The sequence below is a fragment of the Nasonia vitripennis genome, chromosome 4 (genome assembly GCF_009193385.2).
Source record: "Nasonia vitripennis strain AsymCx chromosome 4, Nvit_psr_1.1, whole genome shotgun sequence".
Taxonomy (NCBI): domain Eukaryota; kingdom Metazoa; phylum Arthropoda; class Insecta; order Hymenoptera; family Pteromalidae; genus Nasonia; species Nasonia vitripennis.
In genome coordinates, this window is record NC_045760.1 from 15,831,278 (window position 1) to 15,849,358 (window position 18,081).

Genomic DNA, 18,081 nt, shown 5'->3' on the forward strand with positions numbered 1-18,081 from the left:
AGCGCAATCCGTTCCAGCTTCGGCGAAATCAATTCAGGCAGCCTTTGTGCGCGCGGACGAGCAAGCGAAGATAAGGGCGAGCGATTGTGCGTGCTTTCGCTCTTTATGTCTCTCTTTTGCTCGCCCTCTCGCGGATCTCTCATACCGTCTCTAATAGCACCAAACGGTCGCGTCGCTATTCCGGGTAATGGCCAAGGAAAGAGAGGAAGACCGCTGCGGGGTGTCGGGACCGCAGCAAGAGACGTCGGCCGGACTTTGTGTGCGCGATTGACGCGATTTGTTGACAATTTTACTGATTGCCCGTCGTTGCTATCTCACATCGCGAGACATTCTGGCATCCACATATAGAGCGGTGGATTTCCGCCCGATTGATGATGAGTTGCTTGGTAGGAATGAGGGGAAGCCTGCGGTAATAATGTAGATTATCAAAGTTAACGAGGGCGCTCGACGTTCTTCAGGCTGCCGAAGCTAAGAACTCTATGTAGGTCCCGAGTGCGGCAACAGCTACATTGCATATATTTCATATACAAAAGCGCACCAAATTCCCACATGCTCGTAATACAACGGATGCGTCCTTGGCCCGACACAGTATTATCGGCCTCTCTCTCTCTCTCTCTCTCTCTCTCTCTCTCTCTCTCTCTCTCACTCTCTCTCTCTCTTTCACCCTGTATTTTCTCGACGCTTTTCGATCGTGGCTTTTCGCAATGCATTGTTCGCGAGTCCCGCGACGTCCTCTCGTCGCGCGTGCGCGCACGTGTTTATCGCAGGGTGACGAATTCACACAAAATGCACGCTCCCCCCGATTCCAGCGGTTTTGCTTTTTGTCCTTCATCGCGTTTTGTACCTATGTACTTGCACAGCAGTAGCAGCAGCAGCAACAGCAGCGGTAGCGTTGCGTTTATTCGTTCGGAGCGAGAAACTCCGGAGAATTTCCGAGCTCTCGTGGCTTGCCGAGGTTGCGCTTGATTAAAGCGGTACAGCGCGCTGCTGCTGCGGACGATTTTATGACCGGGACCTGGCTGCGCGCACGGATACTTTTAACGGGGGAAGGGAGATTCCTGGGTATTTTATGCTTGTTTTGGCTTGATGAAAATTCTGCGAGGGTTGTCGAGCTCGACGGCTTTGCAGAATTTTTGATTATGTACAGCGCTTTTTACGCGCGCCTTGGAATTTTCAGCCCCGTGAGCTCTCCGCATCATTGCAGCTAGATACTTTGTAGTCGTGTGTCCCTTGTTGCTTAACTATGCACGTGCGCGTGAAGCACTTGAGCGAAACTTAATTGCTTGCCAAGGTTTTCTTGATATATGTATATTATAAGCATAAGGATAGGCTTTACGAGCGATACCTGTACGGCATATATGCAAAAGCCAAGCTCTTGTGTGAAATAATTCCCTTTAAAATCAGCGAGAGCGAGAGAGAGAGAGAGAGAGAGAGAGAGAGAGAGAGAGAGAGAGAGAGGGATTTGATTATATCGAGCACTGGTTGATCTAGCGTGAACTGAGTGCAGCGCCTGCAGGCACGTTGTTTATCGTTAATACCATGCAGCTGTCCGTTAAACTCGACGTTTTAATCCAGTACGGTCGCAGCGTTCAATTATCCTCATTTTCCCTCCCTTATTTTTTCATCTAGCCCTCATTCATTTCTCGAATATATTCCGGGCCAACGGGATGAATTAAAAAGCCACGCATGTCTAGACTGTCGCACTTCTCAAGTTTCATGCTCGAATGCAAAGCTTTCAAATGTGCCTCGCAAATTATTCGCCTCTCTTCGAAGATGAATGTCTCCAAACCAAAGTACCTTGATCAGCTATTCGGATGCAAAGCCTCGAAATCACGTCTGATGATGGTGCGGATAAAGTTTTCGACGAATCGACATATAATTATCGAAGAAATTCACTCGGGTCACCGCGGAGGAAAGGTGCAAAGGAAAAATGTGTACTAATTTGAGAGCTTTGGCGCTGATCCCACGCGGTGAGTTGATTCTTGTTAGCCATGCCATTGCCGTCATCGTTACAGCAGGGCGTGGAGTATAGCAAGCGACCATAAGCCTCAGCAGCAGCAGCGTCTCCGCAGATTCTATTCCAATTTAAGAACTCGCCTCGTACATACTGCGGCGCCACGCCTTCTCTCCACCTTCATGCTCGGCCGAGCTGAGTGCGCCTCGTTATATGTATATACATATATGCGTTGCTCTCGCGTCTCCCGTGGCCTAATTAGCCTCGCGAAGAGCGATTTTTTCTCTCTCTCTCACTCTCTCTCTCTCTCTCTCTCTTTCTCTCGCGAACGCGAACGCGGCCGTCGAGCCTCCCTCGACGCGCGTTGCCCACACATACGCACACACAGGCTAAACATGCACGTTTTATTTCAATATAGGTAAATTAAGTTTAGCTCGCGGCTGCTGGTTGGCGCCTCACACGGCCCGGGCTATACGAGATGTACAGCTCGAGAGTGAGCGAGAACAGCGCGCTCCTATCGTCGTTATCGGCCTGCCCCATCGTAATTGCTCACTTAGTCGTCGCGGGTCGTGGCCGCATGTACATGCGGAGACACGCGAGAGAGAGAGAGAGAGAGAGAGAGAGAGAGAGAGAGAGAGAGAGAGAGAGAGAGAGCAAGAGCGTGCGAGACTATAATCGAGGCGACGGACAGAGCGCGCGTCATCGATTATTATCGTGCCCCCGTGTGATCGCGATTCGACGCACCCACCGCCGCTCAGCCTACGTGTGACGCGATGGTCACGCCGATCGTGATCGATGATCGCTTTTACGGAACAACGGATTGACGCAGCGCACGAGAGTCGGCGGCTCCCCCGCTATTATCATGCCCGGTGCGCGCTCGTGTGGAGTAGGTCAGTGCAGAACATCCAATTTGCCTTTGGCGAAGCTGCGCCCGTCGACTTCTTTCGCTGCAGCTCGCCGCATTCGGTCCTCTGCTGGCGGATGTAGTGAGATAGCGATCGCCGCGTTGTAAGTCAGAGGCTAGTCCTGTAATACAAGGTCCCTTGTTTAACTCGATAATGACGGCTCGAGGTGTGAGCAATTCATCGTGAAATCCACAAAGAAGAAAACGAGTCTTGAACATCTCAACTTCGCAGCTTGCATCGACGAAATTTGCATTGAATTAGACCATATGCGCGGAGTGGCTTCCGAGGATGACGAATTAAGGCGGCGTGGCCGAGAAAAAATGTATTGCTAAGTGTTATGGCGAAGACTAAGGCGCCACACTTTAAATTGTGGGCTTCGCTGTCCGAAGATCTCAATTTGCATTTCTTAGATTCGCGGGCTAAAATGTGGATGCGATTAAGATGACATGGTAATTTTACACCGCCCCGTCAATGCGAAAATACCTCCTTTCCCAGAATCGACGCGGCTTTCGTTTTCTTCTCGCTCGCGCAACGACCGTTGAAGCTGCTGTCGCGATTTGAATTAAAAATACTCGGAAATCAATGAACAGTCAATACTTCCAGAATAAATGTGACCCTTGATTCTAAATCGATTTGCAGGCACTTCGAGTGAAAGAAATACAGCCCCGGCATTTTTCCTTCGCTAAAATATTCAAGCCACGTGGTTCAAAGGACGTTATAAGCGCTCGTTAAGCGTCGATACGGGCAGCAGCCGGGCGCTCTATAAAAGAGGCCAGATTTACTCGGCGCTGCCCTTGCCTTATATTATAACATATTTATACAGTGCGCATCGACAGAATGCTAAATTCACTCTGCTCCGTCCCGCCCTTGTCTCCGTGGCGGATCGGGTGAGGTAGCGCGCGGGGATCGAGGAATGATATCTGCGGGCCTCGGCATGACTTTTTCAAGAGGAGGTTAGGCGTCACTCGGTTCGTTTTCTGAAAATTGTATGCGAGGTCGCTCGTTCGTCTCGCTTCCCCTCTGCCCCCGCGAGAGCACACGGCTTCTTCTTTACGAGCCCGTAAAAACACGAGCTTTAATGTGCGGGCTCGAGTCCGTGCCGCTGCTGATGCTGTAGCGTAAAGTACACCGCACGGACACGCACTTTCGGAGGATTAGCGGGCGCGAGGAGAAAGGAACGCGCGCCGATGCAAGAGCGCGCGCGAGAGAGAAATCAACCTCGCGCACGACATTGCATGATACGCGCATTAAGGTGTATCTCTCGCATGTGGCCTCGCATTTAAAGGACGAGCATTTTTCCACACGATTTATGATATACGAAAGTTGCAGCCGTGCGAGTTTATTATGCATGATTCCCTTGAAAATTCTTTATTCGGTATTATTTTGCAAACAATTTAATGGCTTGAATGGAAGACTATATTGCTGTAGATTTAATTAGTTTGCGTGCGTTAATTAGCTGTTGTATTATGTATGCATGTGAAATTCCCTCGAATTTTCATAATGTATTCAGCTATAGCCGCGGTGCATCTGACTAACGTTAAGTTAATTTTTCTCGACACGCGCACAAAATAAGCTCTTTTCCATCATTTCCTAAAATTGGCAATTTCTTACCTGAAAATGCGTGAACATGACAAGCGGGCGGGAAACCATCATTGCTTATTCGTTTTCGAAATCGGAGATAAAGGCTGACGCGTCGAACTTTGAAAAAAATTAATATTTGAATACCCGTTATCACCAGTTCTTTTTAATAAACGGCTAACTGTATAAGGCACTATCGAATATTCATCATCATTCTGCCTGCGCGTATCCAGGAGATTGTTTTTTTACGTCCGCGCGTAACAAAGCTCCGCAATACGTGTTGAGCATGAGTCAGTGCGCGTACCACCTACTCCTCTCGAGTCTCAGTCGTGTACTGCACGCTATGAACGTCGTCGTATACACCCTGAGCCGTAGGGAAAACAATGAGGTGCAAACGGATCACTGCAGTGAGGAGCGCGAGAAACAGAGAGAAGAAGGATCACACCCCCGCGGCGGGCGCGCGAGAACTCATCCGGACTATACAAGCTTGCCCGACAAGTAGATGCGGGTTCAAACGCTCGCGCGCCTCTCCGCCCCTACCAGCGTAAATATACAGCTTTTTAAGCGGAGTCTCGTCGCAAAGAGCAAGAGGCTCCGGTACCGCAGGGCGGAATTTCACAAGCCGCGATGCATGTATGTGCGAGTATATTTACGCGAGCCTTGTGCACGCATACATGGCAAACGGCATAGCCGCGCGTAGAACAGCAGGGGTGGAGAAAGACCGAAGGGACCCTGCAATGCTCTGTTGCTGCATACTGGACGAAATAATGGAGTGGCTCGCGATGGAAGAAAGGGGCATACAAGCAGAGGACGAGAGCGAAACCAAGATAGAGGCGACGCGAGAAGTGGTCCTTTAGAGCGGATAAGGTGACTCCCAAGCCGCTCTCTCGCTTTATATATATATATATATATATTCTGCTGTCGTCATCTTTGTGTGGAGAGGGTTCGGCGATACGGGAATAGAAGCGAATACGGGGCAGAAGAAAAGGTGTAAGAGGCGGCCATCAGATTTACATTTTGTCTGGGCTACGGAATATTAATGCACGTCCCGGAGACATTAAAAAATCAGCGAGTCGCAGCTTTTTTCTATCTGTATACTCGGCCTGGACTTCGATTTTCCAGCTTGCAAGCTATAATAGTCGCGCGTTAAAATTTAAGCGTGACCTGCGGACATTTATATGACACGCGCATACGTATATATTCGCAGAGCTGACCGCACCGCATCCTGTCAGCCAAAACTAGACAGTCGAAATATCAGTCGATTATCACGGCTTATGAAAAGTAGTGCATATCGTATTAATAAATTAGTACACTATTTTTGTCGCGGGAGCGTAGTACTTGATCAAATCGATTGTTCTTTCAATGCAGGCTTCATAAATAGGTACATAATATATATGAGGAATGTGAAGGAGAAAAGTTGAAAACGCCGAGCGAGGGCTCGCGGCATGAGAGCCCGATTAAAAAAGTCGCTTGTATACGCGCCGCGCGTGGGGAGAACGAATTAGAGAATCGTCGTGGAGAAAGTGCGCACGCGCGGACGGGAGAAAAAGAGAGTGCGAGTGTAGGAAGGGATCCTTTATTTTCCAGGCATCCATTTCCAGCCGCGATTTACGTGGGCTTCGAAAATAAATTGACTGTGAGCCAACCGTAAACTTCAATACGGGAGCGGTCGCGGACAAAAACCAGCGGAGGGAGAATTAAATCAACGTAAATACAGGCAATAAATAAGCAGAGCAAACCCAGGAACATATATTTAATCTCTCGCGGGCTAGCGCTAGAGGCAAGTGTAATGCGCGACCGTATAACATAATTGGACGATTTTCACCCTTTTCCTTTTTACCTCGCTCTTTCATTACTTTTCATCATTTACTTGCCAACGGCGCTTTCGACCCGGGCTTTGATTAATCAATGCACTGGCTATTTATCAAAGCTCTCGCTGATGTTTTGTAAACAATATACGAAGATGCGCGCGGTAATAATGTGACGCTAATTGCGGCTCACGCTGAAGGGAAATTCCAGCTTTTATTTTTACGAAAAGCTGCGCGCGCGCAAAACAAGGTACCTGTATGTGGGCGTCGCACCCGTTCGACATCCGAGCTATCGCATTACAGGCCATCAGAATACGTAACTTTCGATATCGGGCCAGTGCTCCAAAAAGCATCTCGAATTACACGGCTCTCTCTCGCTTTCAAGCATCATAATCTGTTCCTATCCACGCGCGCGCGCACATCCAGCTGTGCCCGGGTCGTGTGTGTTTACGCATCTCGACAGCGCGTGGCCGCTCCCCGCATTCAGCTCGAAATAATTCGTCGACATCTGTTGCGCGGGCACTACAGGTACACTGTATCGCGTGTCGATCTCCGAGGATTACCGGAGGAGAAGTTTCGCGGAGACACTTCCGCCGCCGCGTATACCTAGTCGCGCGCTTTTGCTTCCGGCACGAGCACCTACATCCACGCCCGGGGCCAGCTGCGGGTTTGCTCGCGCGCGTATCCGATTGCCGAATCTCGCGCCGCCAGCTGCGAGTGTATCATACCGCGCTGAGAGACAGCGAGGCGAATTTTGCGCGCGGCGTGCTTCTTCCGTCGAAGCCCCTATTCTTGCGCTCGAGTGTAGGTAAGATGCGACCAGAGCCCGCGCGAACTTCAATTATTAATTTCACTATTTACAGCTGTCGGTTTATATGAAGCAAGATTAAACGCACTTGAAACATTTTTCTACCGCGCTTGCCGGTACCAACTCGCACGAGATTTCCATGCAAATGAATAAAATACACTTTTGAAGAAACACTCGCGCACGCACGTACACAGACGTATGCGCGCGTAAGCGAGGGAACAATATGCCGGTGAAATTTTTCGAGCAAGCCAAAGCCGGAAATTCGCCGGCGCGCGCTGAGGTGAAATAATGGAATTTCGCTGGCAAGTAATTAGCATAATTTACAGCGAGCGCGAGTTCAGCGCGCGAGAAAAAATTCGCGGACGTCAAAAGTTGAAGAAGTGAGGAATTCCACGAACAAAAAAAAACGCTCTACGCGCCGGTTGGCCAGCAGCAGCAGCAGTCGCGCCGACTACCGTGTGTATATATTCGCTGAAGCGCCCGCGCCTTAGAAAAGAGAGAAAAAACGACGACGACGACGGCTGCGAAAAAGCGTGAGCGAGAGAGGAAAGGAGAGCGAGAGGAGCAGTAGCGGGACGGGCAAAGCGTGAGAGGCGAAAAAAACGAACTAGAAAAAAGAGCGAAGCATGGATTACGAAAGAGAAGAAATGACGAAGTGCGATGGGCCCCGGGCTATTTAAACAGTTCTCATCCGTGCCGATCTTCTTTGCAGCCGTGCAAAAAGGCAGGGCGAAAAAAACAAAGGAGAGATGGAAAGAGACCGGGGCCAAGCAAAACTGCCGCGGGAGCGTTCTCCTTGCTCTTCTTTTCTCCTTTCCTCTCCATCTCTCTCGCGCTTCTCCAGCAGCAAAGAAAGACTCTGCGAGAGCAGGAAGAAGAAGAAGAAGCAGCGGCACGGAAGAAAAAGAAGACGTTTGCCTTAAATTTTTTAACGAGGTAAATATTAAGATACACGCAGCGAGCGAGAGCTCCTGCTTCTGTTCTTCTTGCGCACAAGGGAAAAGAGGCTAGTTCGAGCGTCCTTTTCAAAAAATCGGCCTCGCGCTACGGCACACATGCTTACGCTAATATTGCAGCTGTGTGTAGCGAGAATTAAAGAGTGAGAAGGCGAAAGACTACACAGGCATGGGAGTTATGGCTTTTGCATGCACGCTCGCTTTGTGCGGACCATTTTACATTCTCTTGGTATCCGGCGCCTGCGATGTATTGTACATCCAAGCGTCAAAGGTTAGTTTTTCTGAAATAACATGCCGACGCGCGGCTTCATTTTGTAAACGAGCATCGTCCCGTTCGAGGTATTGATGAATTACTTGTGCGAATCTTGTGCTCTTTCGATCAACACTATCAGCAGTTGTTGTAAATAATACTTCTATGAGCGTCTACGTCATAAGACAAAAATGATTCAATGGTTCGAAAGAAAGGATGTTTATAGAATAACGCGAGAAAAAGGTAAATTAAAGTATACAGAGTGTGAGTATGTGTATGTGAGAGTATAAGATTAGAGTTATAGCTATAGATCGCTAAAGGGTCTCAGTCTCAGTTTGACAGTCCGAGTGGATAGTTGGGCCTTCCTTCTGCATTTGGATAAATTGAGTATCATTTCATGTAATTAATTCGATTTTATTTAAAGAACGACTCCCATATTCCTATAGCATTTTTGTTTAAAAGCCGTGCTATAGCTTTTTGCGATAAAAGCTTGACGGGTATAGCACCTATCGCCGCCGGTGCTATAACACCGTGAAGGCCATCAACTCTATATAAAATTGCTTTTTTCCGCGTTGCGGAGGATACGCATGGAAACGCGCGTGTTCCTGATTTTCTGGCGTTTGACAAAATTTTTCATCGCACTTCTCGGCTTACCCAAAATTGTTCAGTATTTATTCATGATAGTTTTACTCTTATAGAATATAGTGCCCTATTTTAGAAAGAGATTATTTACTGGATAGGCGGTGAACAGTCATTTTTTATTGTTAATAACATAACGCCTGTAAAGATGCAATACCTGCTCCTACCGATTTTCGAAAAAATCAAGAACTTTTTCACTTTTCGAGCGAATAGAAAATGGAAACTGGAAAAGAAAATCCAGCTGATAAAACAAGAAGAGAGATGGATCGAAAGGAAATTTAATGGAAGCTGCAGTCGCCCTTTTCGTTTTCCAGGCCGAGCTTTGTAATTTTAATCATTTCATTAGTGGAAATTCTTCAAATATACAGAGTTTCCAAGGCGGTGCGCCTGCAAGCTCCCAAGCAGTGCGCGGCTGTATATATTCTTTAGCCTGTCTTTCTCGAGGCTCTCACAGACTCGACGACGGACCAGCTCAACAGCCATTATTCTATTTTTCTTTGCTTCGCACGGGCCTGACCCAAGCGTCTGTTTCGGCTCGAGTTGAAGTAAGACAACGCGCAGGCCACGGCGCTCTCGCGCATCAGCAACGACGCTGGGTCGCGCCGAGACTGCACCAGTGAAAACCTGGCTCGTAACTCTCTTCTCCGCGTTGCTTCTCATCCTTTCCTCCTGCCCTTTCTCCACGGCTTTGACTCGCGAGCGCTCAGCCGCCTCCGGGGTATAAGCGAGTTTTCCCTAAGGATGCACCGCTGCTGCTGCAGAACGGTCCGAGTTAAAAATGATTCGCGCAAAGAAAAAAGGAGGGGGAGGAAAGGGAACAGTCTGTCCCACGGGTTTTAAGGGAACCCGGATCTGCAAGACCTATTCAGTTTTCCTCCTCCATTTCGTTTTATTTCGGTGTTGCGCTTCACCAATGCTTTTGATTTCGATACTTTCCATTGTGCGTCTGATGCGCAGTGTCAACAATATTACCACAGAGCTAGGAGGACAGAGGTGATAGCACCAGCTGAAAATTTTAGAAACTGTCCTTTTTCCACTGAATTATGAGGTCAAGAGTTCAATGTTTGCCGCAATTAAATAACCTTTCTCCTTGGCATAAGGCCGGAGATTAATATTTCGTACGTTCGCAGTCGAGGTTAATACTGATATGAATTATTCTTACTCAAACATCGTATCGTTCTACATTGTTTGCAGCAAAAGCAGTTACTGAACTTTCAACCAACACTTTCGCGAGATAGCGGTGCTGCGCAAATTGAGTGATTGTCAGAGTTGAGCATACAGCATTAACTCCTTGGATGACTGACCACCGCTGACTTGTGAGATTTTATGCGATTGTTTGTATGACTAATTGGTAAAGGATTATAATCCTAAGCTTATTCTACTCAATGTGACTTAAGCATCCATTTGATAATATTCAATAAATATCGGCCACTCGGGGTTCATTTTTATGGCCAACTCGATTCCCTAACAGGTTTTCATCACTTCACAGGTATACCCGAAACTAATGCGGAATTGAACAAGAGAGGAAGCATCAGGTATGAAAAAAGGGGGAAGAATACAAGTGATAAATAGCGAAGCACTCCAGCTATCTATTTCATTCAAGTTCTTGAACTCATCATTAATTCGGCCATACTGATGAAAGCTGTTAAGAGGGTCATCAGGCGGAATAAGCTGCGCATCGCGCGTGCCTTATTCACACCAAATCAATCTCTCGGTTTAAATAAGTAAATCGCCGCGTTAAGTGAGAAACACAAATGCACATAGGAAAATGAATAGTGCGAGTGTAAAAGCATAATGAAGTCCTTGCGCCTAATTTCGTATCCAAGATGCTGGAAGTGGGTGACTTTCGCCATAGTAGTGGCGCGAAAGTATACTTCTGCGTGCGCAGCTCGCTGCTAGAGTTCCCCAAACTCTCCTGCAGGCTTCTTCTCGCTAGCACTCGCTACGCAGCCTGATGGTGTTGCCCGCGCCGCCGTTCGCGGTCTCTCTTGGAGTTGGGCCAACTAGGAATTGGCTATTGACCAAACTAGTGGTACCTAGCCCAATCACCGCTGCATCATTGTATACCTCCAGCTGCTCCGAGGGGCTTGTTACGCGTCGTGTATTCGATTATCTATATACGTTCTGTGCTTTATTACGCCGATCGCGACGGGGCCGCAGTTAGATGCACTTCGGTTTCGAATCCGAGAGTTTGCGGCTATGCCTTAGCCTTGGACGATCGCATCGATGAGCCGATGTAGGACTGCGCGCGACCGATAAAGGTGCGGCATATCCAATTACAGATTAGCGCGACTGTAAAAACCTTATGTTGGATATTGCGCGGAGTCTGATCAATACACGTCTGCTTCTACTCGATGACCATCCTGTGACGCGCGTCCTTCTTTCTCATTTATGCTTCCAAATAACAGATGTACTTCCATAAGTTCTGAACTGTCTCCCTCGAGTATTCCAAGGCGGGCTCCCCTCTAAGAAGCAGGCGCAATAACGACGTGTATTTTTTCTTATTCTATCAGCAATATCTGGAAACGTGACACGCGCTCGCTCGCACCCACCCACACACAGACGCACGCTAAAGAACTTACATGCGTGAGCCGGCGAGATTATCGACGTCGTCTGTTCTTTCATCAGACTGGCCGCCCGGCCCTCGAATATACATCACCTCACGCCTAATCCGAAACGGCGCAATATCTCTCCTCGCTCGGTATCGACCCTCATCAATATATCCGGCGAGCAGCACGTGTCACATCCGTGAGGATGTCGTCTGCATCTCTCATTGCCTCTTCTGTGCGTTCATCTGTGTAGAGCAAGGAATAATTATTATAAATACTTAAATATGCTCGAATGCGTGTATTGAGGAACATAAAGCTTACATCGAGTGAAACTATAGTAGCAATAAGCGTGAAGTAAACGACTTCAAGTCCTACTCAGCACTAACGATCAACGACAACATCTAATAAATCACATCAGATTCTGAACATAGACTCCTGCTTCTCTGGAAATTAAAATACATGCCTGTACTAAAAAACGTATGCTCTCAAGCGGTCAAAAGTATGCTCGGATATACAACTCTTGTGGAAGAAAACTCCAAGGATGTGGCGCGATACGCTGTCCATCATCAAGACTATGCGTAAATGCGTAAACTTGCATTTAACACCCGACGGCTACCTTCCACCAGTCCATTCGACTATGAGGGCTAGGACAAGCGACCGGCACAAAACGGTCCCTTCAACCGTTGCGTCGCAGCCTATACGCAATACGGCTCTTAATAGCTGCTATACGCTGGAGCGTCTATAACTACAGTGGACGAATCCCCGCACGCGTGTCCGTAACACCTCTTATACAATCATCATCGTCGTCACCGCCGTCGTCGTCGGAAAAGCGCTTTCGCCGAGATCACCTTGGTTATAGGCCGCGCAGCCGCAGCGCGGTCGCACTTGGGGCCATTGCGGTTCGCAGGCGAATTAACGAAGAGCTCATCCAGCGCCGGCCTCAGGAAATCGCGGCCCGGCTCTCGCGTCGGAGCTCGAAGAAGCCAGAGAAAAGAAGAGCAAGGAGGAAGATTCGCCGCACACGAGAAAGAGAGGCAGCACACGCGCTGGAGAAAGAGGCGCAGACGAATGAACGCGAATAGCAGCTACGAGACGAGCCAAGAGCCGAGGACGTTGCGGAAAGCCGCAGGAAATTGCATTCCTCTTTGTCTGAGCTTTCTCTCCCTTCCCTTCTGCGCTTTTTTCCTCGTTGGAGAATTGCGCGCGAAATTCGCAATCGACGCGTGCCTCGCTCCGCTCCGGCTCTCCCCTGTCTCTTTCTCTCGCTCATCATTGCCGCTACTGCAGCCGTGAAAAGATTCTTTTATCGTTTAATTTAGACTTTGTTTTCTCCGCTTTTCTCCAGCGTTAGCTTCTACTATTTTTCGGTATTTCCCCCACCTCTCTTTTTTTCAATTTCAGCGGAAACCGCTCGGGCGCGAAGGACCTGGTGCGATCCGCGAAAACGGCGCAAAAGCAATTAACACTGCTTTAAAATTTCTTACCAGATTTTTCGCGCGACGTTGACGTGTAATAAATGTCGGAATTTCAGCTTTGCACCCTAGCTATTTGCAGCGAGGCGAAAACGTTCTCATCAAAATAAATAGAGTTAGTATGCTATACGTAGCGAGTGTTTGTGGTATACCACGCGTAATGCTCACTTTGCATAATGCGCGCTATATGCAGTGCACGAGTGTAATATAGGCTGAACTAATATGAGAGGGCGAAACATTATCAGGATCTCGTAATCAACACTCGTTTCTCCAACACGAATCTCCCAAAACATCGCTTGATTTTCACATCGAAATAGGCTATATAGCACGATATATTAATTCGAATTGAATATCTATCTGCACAACAGGCAATATAGTCTTCCAGCAGGGTTAGCAGCAGCAGCAGCAGCAAGCAAGCAACGCGTCATGCCGAGCGCAGAGCAAACAGACGTCGGATTTCGAAAATTATGATGCATTCCCCATCCAATTACGGCCGCGCGATTCGCAGCTCACTCGCGAAAACAATGCGCGCGCGCATAGCCCAGAAGGGCTTTGTGTCCGTTACCGACTCGCAGACGTTTATCGCGCCTCCATCAATTTCAATTAGGCTTTATTGCGAATAAATCGGGCCTATCAAGATTTTCTCAAAGTTATCGCGGGTGCTCGAAAAGCAGTCCGCCCCTCGCCCCGTAGCTACTATAAGTACCGTCAGTCGCGCCTCATAAAAAACGTGGCGGCTGGGGGGGTTTAATGTTCACTCGGTGCTGCTGCATACATACAGCCAGTCGCTGTGCTGGTTATATACGCACGATCAAGGGGCGCAGGCCAAGCATTATATACACGCGCCCGAACGTACCCGGCGCGAGCAAGCTCGAGTGTGTAAGACTGTTTGCACGGGATCAACTATCGATTTAACGCCGCAAATTAGCCCGGCATTGAACACCCTCACCTTATTTCCGCTTCGTCGCTCTGCGAACGTATTGAGAGGGAAAGGGAGAGGCAGAGTAAATGAAGGAGGTGTACGTACGCGCATCATCTCATACATATAGCTCGAGCTGCGAGAAAATCGAAAAATAAAAAGCTGTTGGCAAGCAGGGAGGCTTTGCGGGTCCGAAAAGTGAGGGCACGAGTAAAAGGGGAACGAGTCGCGATGGTATTTATCATCAGTCTGGCTCTGGAGTTAATATTAATGAAGCTTTGGCGAACGCTGTACAATTCGAGTGTTATATCTGGCGCTTCTAATGTCGCGATAACGAATTAATATTCCGAGTGCAGGGAATTTTCGATAAAGTTTGAGTCGCATGGTTTAACGCGAAAATGAAATATAATAGAGATGAAGGGATTCGACGAAAATAAAGCGAGAATCGTGATCGATGCCAGGAATATAGTTACTCAAGATACATAGAAGCTATAGACTCGCGCAGGGTACCGCTCATTCGCGCAATAACACGTAATGTAATTACTTGACAGTTACAACCTCATTAGACTCAAGAGGCTCTAATCTCCTTCTCTGCCCGTCTCCTCTATCTTCCGCTCTTTTTCTTTCTGTCCTAGTTATAATTAAAAGTCGCGCGACAGAAGAAAGGAGCTTTTTATTTTTATTTTAGACGGAGTTAACTCAGGATAGCAGGATTTTCATTCCAAGTCAGATAAGAACCAAGCACACTGTTTGAGTATAATCGTGCCCGCAGGTAAAAGTTATATTAGCTAATGAATGAATGTAGAGAGTGTTAACTTTCATCTTCTTATCTCTAATTAAAAGGCGTATTAATTCGCATTGTAAACTTTTCCTATACATTCAGAAGATTATAACTGATTATTCCATTTTTTCCCCAGCACCTCTTCAACTTTTACAATATCTTCAAACAATCGCTATTTTTGTATTCATTGTTGCTTTCAAGTAATCAAATTCTGCATTGAACATCGTAATTAAGTGTGCTGTTTATTATACATCTTCATTTTTATGATTCATTTTAGAATAGCGACTCGGTGTCGAAAGCAGATTAACCTCGAAAGCCTGCTACTGGATATGATTTAAAGAATTCAACGCTTGCGTAAAAAAGACAAAGCCGAATTTTAAACGAGTGCAGCCGCAGCGACCGTGCTGCGGAATAAAAAAAAAATAGAAAAAAAGAGGAAGTAAAAAAGATCACGTCGAGGTAGGAGGTTTGTAAACCCAACGGGCATCCATAGCGAGGGGATGCGCGGGTTGGAAAGAGGGACAAATCAAATTTTGAAATACAAAACCTTTCGCCTCTGGGCCACTCGGGCAACTCGTGTGTAACTCAGATAGGCACACACAGAGAGGTACACACAACTCCGAACGTGCGCGCGGATATACGGACATATGTACATTAGATATTTATGACGTTATATGAGGAGGAGGACGACGACGATGATCCAGAGCGAGGAAGCAGCGAGCGATAGCGTGTGTCCCTTAATGAGCTGTGCCCCTTACGGACGTGCGCGTACGTGCGCACACGGACAGACGTACGGATGAACACACAGTTGAGCTGTGAGTCAGCCAACGCCGCACAATAATATCGTGCAGCCGCCTCTGCCTTGCCACGGCTTATACACCCTTATCCACACCCCAACATCCCCGAGGGACACTGTATTCTCTCTCTCTCTCTCTCTCTCTCTCATACTGTCCCGCTCTCCCTTTGGTTCACCTTCGTTGCCCCAAGTTGCCTCTGTTATCCCCCGCTCTCTAGCTCATAGGTTTTTGTGCATGTTGTTTTTTACATGACGTTTGCTTTAAATTTTTTGTGGATATTTTTTATACTATCCGATCACAACCAGTATCTTTAAATCCTTTATTTGATTTTGATGGACGGATTGATGCGAAGCATCTCTTCTCAGTCCAACATCCATTATTGCCGGTTTCTCTCTATAGACTCACGTAAAATTCAATAAATGCATAGTTTAAATTTTTCACTGATTTGTCAAGTACCAAAATACATTTTTTATATTATATTTATGCTTTTTCTTTGACTAAAACTATAGTTTACATAGTTTGCATCTCTGTAACTATAAAAATAATATTTAAAAAAAATCAAATTTGAATGATTTGCGATTTTTTTCAGTGGCCTTGCGAATAATTGGCAGACATGATAACGCGTGCGGTGCAAAGGCAAGGAATGCACTATGCTGTGAGTAAATTTTATGTACATATTCATATTATAACTAATATTAAAAGATGTATTATTGTATGCTAAAAATTCAACATCATCCAAATATGAAAATATGAATGAATAAGTATAATATTTAGGTCTCGTTGAAGTAATCTTAGAATATCGATTGAGTAACTTTCCAGGTAAATCTTTTTTTCGCATATAAACACGCAGCGTTTGACTTATGAGCCGGGGAGAGGTAGATAGTAATTAGCCCTCTAATTCCAGTTATTAACCCCTTTATGCTTAGCTGCGGCCAACGGGTGAGTAATTGATAAGCAAGCCACAACGCTCCGTTGTGAACAAGAGAAGCTTGTAAACACTAGTTTTAAAATCTTGTCATTAGCATCTATCATCTTTTTTGGAAAACCAGCTCGATTAGCAATGTTCTCGATTAAGAATCGCATGATGACGATACCGCGAATAGTGCTAGCGACAGACGGTATAGCAAAATAGGATCCAGCATAAATACAACTTTTCTCCCTGCACAAGCATAGTGCAAGGTCCAAGTTTCCGTCGGATGCCCCAGAATCTTACTATTCCTCGTTCTCTTTATCGTCTCTCAATCCTGGCACTCTGAACTCTTCCTACTCTTCATATTTTTCCTCCGCCGCAACAACCACCCCCATCGAATTAAGGCATCTCAACAGGCGATTCCCTCGGCGATATTTCAGGCTCTCTTCGTTCACGTCATCTCTTTCTCTCGCGTCTCGCTCGTAAAAGCTCATGCTCGCGTATACAGGGAGAAAGAGAGAGAGACAGAGAGGGAGAGACACGTCTCCTGCACCGCGGGCGGAAACCGCTTCTACGGAATCGTCTTGTAGTCGCGCATCAGGAAGAACAGCGGCGGCGGCAGACATGCTCGTGGCAACGGGCTGTCGTCGTCGTAGAGGTTAGGTGTCTCGTCGACATTAAGCGCGCGAGCTCGAGATATCTGTGTACACGTACGTGTAGCACTAAGGTGTACGTACCAGTCATAAAGCAGTCTCTCTCTCTCTCTCTCTCTCTCTCTCTCTCTCTCTCTCTCCCGCTCTCGCTCTCGTATGCGCGCGCGCGTGCCCACATACGCAGAGACGACGTTAATGCGTCAGACAGGTTACGACAGTCCTGTGTTACGATTCTCTGGGTTACCCGCGCAAGATCCTGTGTGTATGCGTGTGTCTGCGCAGCTATCCTACTGCTACCTCCTCTCCACTGTACCGAGTGCGGAGGTCGGAGAACGAGGTAGAGATAGGAAGTAGAGAGCGAGAGCCGGATACAGAGATGTGCCGAGATAGAGAAGGAGAGAATGTGAGCGGTCCCCCGCTGGATCTTGAGGGCCCGATCCAATCAGAGGGTAGTGAATTTGACGCGCGAAGCTTAACGCCGCTAAGCCTGTCGTACGTAACTTTGGTAAATCCGGTGATTTTGCGTGCGCGCGCGCCCGTGTAAGAGCGAGAGGGGGAGAGGGGCAGTGGGGTAGCCAGGGAGAGGGAGAGATCTGAGGACCTCCACCACCTCCACAACCACCGTCTTTGCCATACCCGCGCGCTCGCAATGAATATGCAACGAACATAACCTTAATTAAGACGGAAAAATCAATTAAAGCCCTCCGCTAGCTCCTATATATACCCGTGCTACCGTGCAACCCGCCCCTCTTTGTGACGCACACTTGCGCGCTGTGTAGGTGTTTCTCGCTCTCCCTCTTTGGAATTACAGCGCGGTTTGCGCACTTCGCACCGATATGGTTGTTACAGTTAGTGCATTCATCTCAGATTTTTATTGTTAAATAAATTAAAAAGCCTTTACCAACCGAATGGCATAGCGAGTAATGCCCCACGTGTATGAAAGCAACTTTTCGCCAGCAATTCGATCTTCCGCACTCATACTCGAGACAGACGCCGATCCTCATCGACGCCGTGTAGTCGCTTCTAAATGAATTAATTGTACCATCACTGCATTTTTCGGCCTCCGATCAGAGATTCGCGTATTTTATTAATTGAAGCGTTC